The following is an 8,072-nucleotide window of genomic DNA, read 5'->3' as shown; positions in this document are numbered from 1 at the left end:
TTTTTTTTTCTCACAAATCAACCTCTGAATGGTGCTGAATTCGGTGGATAGGGAGGGGATAATATTGTTTAGGGGAGTGAGGGAAATGGTTGCAAGATATAAGGAACAACCAAGATTAAGTCTCCACCCTTTTGAATTTTAAATTTTGGTTGATATCAAATGAGTTGTTGGAGAGATTGGATGGGGTGTGGCCGATTTTCTTCAGCTAGAATAGGTTAGAATAATGCTTGTTAGATAATTAAATGGTGCTCCCAAAATCCAAGAATTATCATATTAATTAAATACAAAGAAAAGTTTAAATGTGATAAGGCAAATGAATTGTTTAATAATCTAAGGGGTGGCCGAAATTATCAATTAAGAGGAAGGGAAAAAGGTTATCTAGTTGATAAATTTTAAACCTTTAAAGCCTTACCTATCTTTAATTAATTTAGTGAACTAACCCCTTAATTAAGGAACTTAAATGAATTTATTTTCTACTCACCTCAAGTAACTTAAATAATTCCCTAAACCTCCTTTCAACTTAAATTAACTTACTTGCTAGCTAAAATAAATTCCGGAAATATCTGAATCTTAATTTTTTTTTTATCTCTAAGCTCCAACTCCAGTCCGGCCTTACTGAATTAACTGAAAAGAATAAAATTTAAACTACTGAATAAAATATTTAGCTTCAAAGAATGCATTTAAATACTCATGCAATGAAGTCAATTTAATTAAAAAATTTAGAATTATGCATGGCTTATACGCAGTCTAATTACGGGTTCTACAGATACATTCGACAACATCATCAAGAAACGATAGCAGTTTATCATAATAATTGTTAACATTTAACAAACCAATTGGCTTATTGTGGATATTTAATTGTGCCCAACAAACAGTATGAAATATTTCCTCCAAAGTACCGAAACCTCCTGGCAAAGCAATGAAAGCATCTGAATGTTCAATCATTTGAGTAATTCGTTCATACACGTTGTCCACTTTCATTTCTTCTCCTATTGTTGGTCCAGTAAGACTGGCTAAGGTAATCGGAATAATGCCTAAGACTTCACTTCCACCAGCATGCGCAGCTTTTGAAATTTTTCCTATGAGACCAACTTCATCACCACCATATACCAAATGAATCTTTTTTTTAGCAAGTGTTATTCCAAGCTTTTCTGCTACCTCTTCATTAATTGAATCTTTTCCTGCACTAGATCCACAAAATACACAAATATTTTTTATTTTACTTACCGTGGACTTTGACATGTTGAGAAATATGTTTTCTGCAATTGTTAAATCACAACATATGAATTTATAAGCGTAGCATGTCAAAAGTCAATATTTGAATAGAAAATTATTATTATTAAAAGAAAATAAAAATGACATAAATTAAAACACATATATACAGCGTAGTTGTGATTGTGACTCACATCTTCCTCTGATTTTACGTTCAGTAACGGCTTCAACGCCTTCTATGTGTCGAGGATATGCTTCCCATCCAATTTTCTTATAAATTGGCAAACAGGGTCTTTTAACGTCAGATTCCTGAGACGAAATTGTATATATATATTTACTTATCTAAACAGATATGCGTTACTACAGTAGGATTTTTATAAGGCTGATTCCACCGTCCATATTGATATTCCTCATGTTGAAATTGCCACCATAGTTTAAGAAGTTCATTTTACACGTACCTACTAGAATGCGTATCAAGAACCTCTAGAAAATTATCCAAAGGCTCTTTACTCAGACCATTCTTAATGAATAAAATTTTATCTTCTCTATTCATTGATGTCATTCCAACATTTTTGCATTTCCCTTTACAAGTCCACCTTGCACATTTATGACATCCACCTATACGTTTAGCTCTTCGCTTCTTGGCATATGTGCTTTTACCAAATCCTGACATATGTCTTATTATTATTTCACTTGCTTCCCCAACCAATCGGACTTTTGCTTCAATTATCAACCGGATATCATTCGGTATGCCATATGACATCATCAACCTTAGTCGCTCACATCTAGCTTTATAAATTTTTTTCAACGCATTATCAGGTAAACAAGCAAAATATTTACGAAGATTCACAATACAAGCATCCATATTATTATTATTATTATTATTATTATTATTATTATTATTATTATTATTATTATTATATATTTCAATTATTTTGGGAAAACTGAAAAAACCGACTTAGATAGTCACGGAGTACCGTTATCCGCCACTTAACCGGGAAATGAACTAGAATCTGCAAAAACAAAATGAAAATATCAAACAACTATTGTGGATCATATAAAGGCATAAAATCATCATTAAGAATTTCATTTTCTATAAAAGGCTTAAGTCTTTGCCCATTAACTTTAAACACGTCATTATTTTTAGGATTTTCAATATCAACAGCACCATGAGGATAAACAAATTTAACTATAAATGGTCCTGACCATCTCGATCTTAGTTTTCCTGGAAATAAATGCAAACGAGAATTATAAAGTAAAACTTTTTGTCCAATTTCAAATGACTTTCTCATAATATTTTTATCATGAAAGGCTTTAGTTTTATCTTTATAAATCTTTGAATTTTCATATGCATCATTTCTTAATTCTTCAAGTTCATTTAATTGCAATTTTCTTAATTTAGATGCATCATCTAAATTAATATTAAATGCTTTAATTGCCCAATAAGCTTTATGTTCAAGTTCAACCGGTAAATGACAATGCTTACCAAAAACTAACCTATATGGTGACATCCCTAATGATGTCTTAAATGCAGTTCTATATGCCCATAATGCATCAGTTAATCTTAAAGACCAATCTTTTCGATTTGGATTAACTGTTTTTTCTAAAATTTGTTTTATTTCTCTATTTGCAAGTTCAACTTGACCATTACTTTGAGGATGATATGGGGTAGAAACTTTATGTGTAATGCCATATTTTCTTAACAAAGAAGAAAATGATTTATTTATAAAATGACTTCCCCCATCACTAATTATTGCTCTAGGTATTCCAAATCGACTAAAAATATTTTCTTTTAAAAATTTTATAACAACTTTATGATCATTAGTTCTACATGCAATTGCTTCAATCCATTTTGAAACATAATCAACAGCGACTAAAATGTACGTATATCCAAAAGATAATGGAAATGGACCCATAAAATCTATCCCCCAACTATCGAATATTTCAATAATTATGATTGGATTTAAAGGCATCATGTTTCGTTTTGAAATTGATCCCATCTTCTGACAGTTTTCACAAGATTTGCAAAATAAATGCGTATCTTTGAATAAAGAGGGCCAATAAAATCCACATTGTAAGATTTTTGCAGCTGTTTTATTGGATGAAAAATGACCTCCACATGCTTCAGAATGACAAAATTTAATAACATTACTTACTTCATTGTCGGGTATGCATCGTCGAAAAATTTGGTCAGGACAATACTTAAACAAGTAAGGATCATCCCAATAAAATTTTTTAACTTCTATCAAGAATTTATTCTTATCCTGTGAATTCCAATGAGAAGGCATTTTATTTGTCACAATAAAATTTACAATGTTAGCAAACCAGGGCATAATAGTAGCATAAAACAACTGATCATCTGGAAAATTTTCATTTATTGGTATTTCATTATGAGATGATTCAGTCATTATTCTAGATAAATGATCGGCTACGACATTTTCTTTTCCTTTTTTATCTTTAATTATAATATCAAATTCTTGTAACAATAAAATCCACCGTATTAATCTTGGCTTAGCATCTTGTTTATTTGATAAATATTTTACGGCAGAATGATCAGTGTACACAATAGTAGTAGAACCAATTAAATAAGATCGAAACTTATCTAATGCAAATACTACTGAAAGTAATTCTTTTTCAGTAGTTGAATAATTTATTTGGGCACTATTTAAGGTTCTACTAGCATAATAGATTGCATACGGTTTTCCTTCTTTTCTCTGTCCTAACACAGCTCCTATAGCATAATCACTTGCATCACACATTAATTCAAATGGTAAAGACCAATCTGGAGGTTGTAAAATAGGTGATGTAATTAAAAGATTAATTATTTTTTTAAAAGCATTTTCACATTTCTGAGTCCATTCAAATTGTGTATCTTTTGTTAAAAGATTCGAAATTGGTTTAGATATTATGCTGAAATTTTTTATAAACCTTCTATAAAAACCTGCATGACCCAAGAATGATCGAACTTCTTTGACCGTTTTTGGTGATGTTAAATTAGCAATAACATCAACTTTGGCTTTATCAACTTCAATTCCTTTTTCAGATATCACATGACCTAACACAATCCCAGATTTAACCATATAATGACATTTTTCCCAATTTAAAACAAGATTTTTTTCTTCACATCGTTTTAATACTTCTTCTAGGTTTTTAAGACAATTTTCAAATGAGTTTCCAAAAACAGTTATATCATCCATAAAAACTTCTACAAATTCTTCAATCATATCACTGAAAATACTTAACATGCATCTTTGAAAAGTAGCCGGAGCATTACATAAACCAAATGGCATTCTTTTAAATGCAAAAGTTCCGAAAGGACAAGTGAAAGTAGTTTTTTCTTGATCTTCTAATGATATAGGTATTTGATAATACCCCGAATACCCATCAAGAAAACAGTAATAAGAATTTCCTGCTACTTTTTCTAGAATTTGATCTAAAAATGGTAGTGGGAAATGATCTTTTCTAGTTGCATCATTTAATTTTCTATAATCAATACACATACGCCAACTAGATGGAATCCTAGCTTGTAATAACTCTCCCTTTTCATTTTTTATAACAGTGATGCCTGACTTTTTAGGTACTACTTGTGTTGGACTTACCCATTTACTATCTGAGATTGGATAGATAATTCCAGCGTCTAATAGTTTTAATACTTCATTCTTAACAACTTCCTTCATATGTGGATTTAACCTTCTTTGTGGTTGTTGATATGTTTTAGCATTTTCTTCCAAATTATTTTATGTGTGAAAATTAAAGGATTTATACCTTTTATATCTTTCAAAGTCCATCCAATTGCATTTTTATATTTTTTAAGTAATTTAATTAAATCTTCTTCTTGATTTGGTAGAAGAGTGGAAGAAATTACAACAGGAAATGTTTTATTTTCACCAAGAAATACATATTTCAATTCGAATGGTAAAACTTTTAATTCAAGTTTTGTATTATCATTTCTTTAAAATTATTTTCAGACTCAAAACTTTCTATTGAAAAAACTTCAGATTGTTGATTTAAGTTTTCTTCTTATATATTTTCTTCCACAATTGTTTCAATTTCATTATCATATTCATTTTCATTAATACTTGGTTGTTTATATAGATTGAACACATTAAGTTCTAGAGTCATATTTCCAAAAGATAATTTCATTATTCCATTTCGACAATTAATTAAAGCATTTGAAGTTGCTAGAAATGGTCGCCCTAATATTACTGGACTTTCATTATGTACTTCTATTGGTTGTGTATCCAAAACAATAAAATCTACAGGATATATGAATTTATCAACTTGAACCAACACAGCTTCTACAATACCTCTAGGTATTTTGATTGACCTATCCGCCAGTAAGAGAGTAACAGAAGTGGGTTTTAATTCTCCTAAATTAAGTTTTTCATAAACTGAATAAGGAAGAAAATTCACACTTGCTCCCAAATCTGACAAAGCTTTTTTAATTTTATTTTCTCCAATAATACATGAAATTGTTGGACAACCAGGATCTTTTTATTTTAAACTAGAATAATTTTGAAGAATAGAACTTACTTGTTCAGCCAAGAATGCTTTCTTCTTCACAGTACATAAGTCTTTTAAAAATTTTGCATATGAAGGTACTTGTTTAATAGCATCTAATAATGGAATATTTATCTTTACTTGTTTAAAAACTTCATAGATATCAGAATCATTTTTTTGTTTTTTATGATTTGTTAATGCATGAGGAAATGGTGGAGGTTTATTTGATTCATTTACTATTTCAGATGATTTATCATTCAACATATTATTTTTAGAATTTAAGGTATCATCATTCTCAAAAGTATCAGGATTATCATCCTTACTCTTTGATTTTAAATGATCCTTGTTTTCATTACTATATGGATCATTAACTATTTTACCACTTCTAAGGGTAATAACAGATTTTATTTGATCAATTTTTTCATTTTTTAATTCTTGATTTTGATTTTTAGGATTAGGTTGAGGTTGAGATGGAAATTTTCCTTTTTCATGAATATTAAGTGCAGATGCAAATTTTGCAAGAGTTTCTTTCAAATCAGTCATAGATTGACTGTTTTGAATATTGATAGATTCTTGCTTTTGGATAAATGCATGAATTACATCTTCAAAGTTTTTTCTTGGAGGTGTAACATAAGGAATATAACCTTGATGATTTTGGTTATTTTGAAAATATTGTTGTGAGGGTTGTGCATTATTATCATTCCTCCAACTAAAATTAGGATGATTTTTCCATCCAGGATTATATGATGTTGAAAAAGGATCTAGTATTGGTTTTTTATAATTGTTAACATAATTTGCTTGTTCATGGAGACATTCTTTAAATGAAGGTAATGTTGGACAATCTTTTGTAGCATGATCATGTGTATCACATATATGACAAACAATTTCTTGAATACTTTTTAATTGACCACTCTTTTTCATTTCTAATGACTCAATTTTTCTTGCTAAAGATGCAAGTTTAGCTTGAATATCTATATCATCTTTAAGATTATAGATACCACCCCCATTTGTTGAATTATTGATTTTAGTTGTTGGTGGTTCTATTGTGCCTATATTATCCCAATTTTGAGCATTTTCTGCTAATGAATCCAAATACTCCATAGCTTCATTTGGGTTTTTATCTTCAAAAGTTCCATTACACATGAATTCTATCATTTGCCTATCTTTAGGTATTAGACCTTCATAAAAGTGAGAAACTATTCTCCATGTTTCAAAACCATGATGTGGGCATGTATTAAGTAATTCTTTATATCTATCCCAACATTGATAAAATGTTTCTCCTTGTTTTTGAGAAAAAGTAGTAATTTGTCTTTTAAAAGAGTTTGTTCTATGGGAAGGAAAAAACTTTTTGAGAAATTGTTGTTGCATTTCTTCCCATGATCTTATTGAACTTGATCTCAAATTTTGTAGCCATGTTTTAGCTTTATCTTTTAAAGAAAAAGGGAAAAGCTTTAATCGAACTATATCCATGCTACAATTTTGATCATTATAAGTGTTACAAACTTCCTCAAATTCTCTTAGATGTAAATATGGATTTTCAGAATCTAAGCCATGAAAATTTGGTAAAAGTTGAATAATTTGAGGTTTAAAGTTGAAATTAGATGCATCAGGAGGAAAAACTAAACAAGATGGGGCACTAGTTCTAATAGGGTTCATATGGTGCCTAAGTGTTCTTAATTGATCATGTTCTTGATTATTATTATTATTATTGTTGTTATTGTTATCATTATCTTGATTATTTGAATTATCATCCATGTTTAAATTATTTTCAGAACTTTTTTTTCGACTCCAAATACTCATACAAAAAAACAACACAATACTTATAAATAAAACATAATTAACAAATATAAACTTAATTTATACCTCCCCGGCAACGGCGCCAAAAACTTGCTACTACTTAAATTATAATTCACCCAAGTGTAGGTTGTCTGCAAGTAATATATTTCGTAAGTACGATATCGATGCACAGAGAAGTTATTTTAAGTTTAAATTTATTAATTTATAGATTACCAAATGCAAGAACGAAGTTTACAAATTATAAATTTTGTCAAGGCTCGGGGATTTATTCTTGGTTTATGCAATATTGTTTAGCTAAAAGTAAAACAAAGGAAACTACCATAAATAATGGTTCCAAGAAAATTAAATATTTAAACACACACCTAATATAATATAGTTCCCACTATAGAAAATACCGAATTCACCGATATTTTATATATGGTACCTATGATTATATATATAACTATATAAATATATAACTGCATAAAATAAATGTTAAATTAAATCATTATATTTCATTTAGAACGACCGGCAGAGCCACGCTATTGCCTAAATGAAATATATGATTTAATAAGTTAGTTGCG

General features: G+C 29.3%; 1 non-coding gene across 1 annotated transcript; it reads left to right on the top strand.

The window, feature by feature from the left end:
* The first annotated feature begins 6,925 nt into the window (after positions 1 to 6,925).
* Positions 6,926 to 7,036, top strand: LOC140990782 (small nucleolar RNA R71). Its single transcript, XR_012177708.1, has one exon. It is a non-coding gene; the product is annotated as a small nucleolar RNA R71 (small nucleolar RNA).
* Positions 7,037 to 8,072: the final 1,036 nt, after the last annotated feature.

The sequence above is a fragment of the Primulina huaijiensis genome, chromosome 12, assembly GCF_012295235.1.
Source record: "Primulina huaijiensis isolate GDHJ02 chromosome 12, ASM1229523v2, whole genome shotgun sequence".
NCBI lineage: Eukaryota > Viridiplantae > Streptophyta > Magnoliopsida > Lamiales > Gesneriaceae > Primulina > Primulina huaijiensis.
This window is presented reverse-complemented; position numbering and strand designations above follow the sequence as displayed.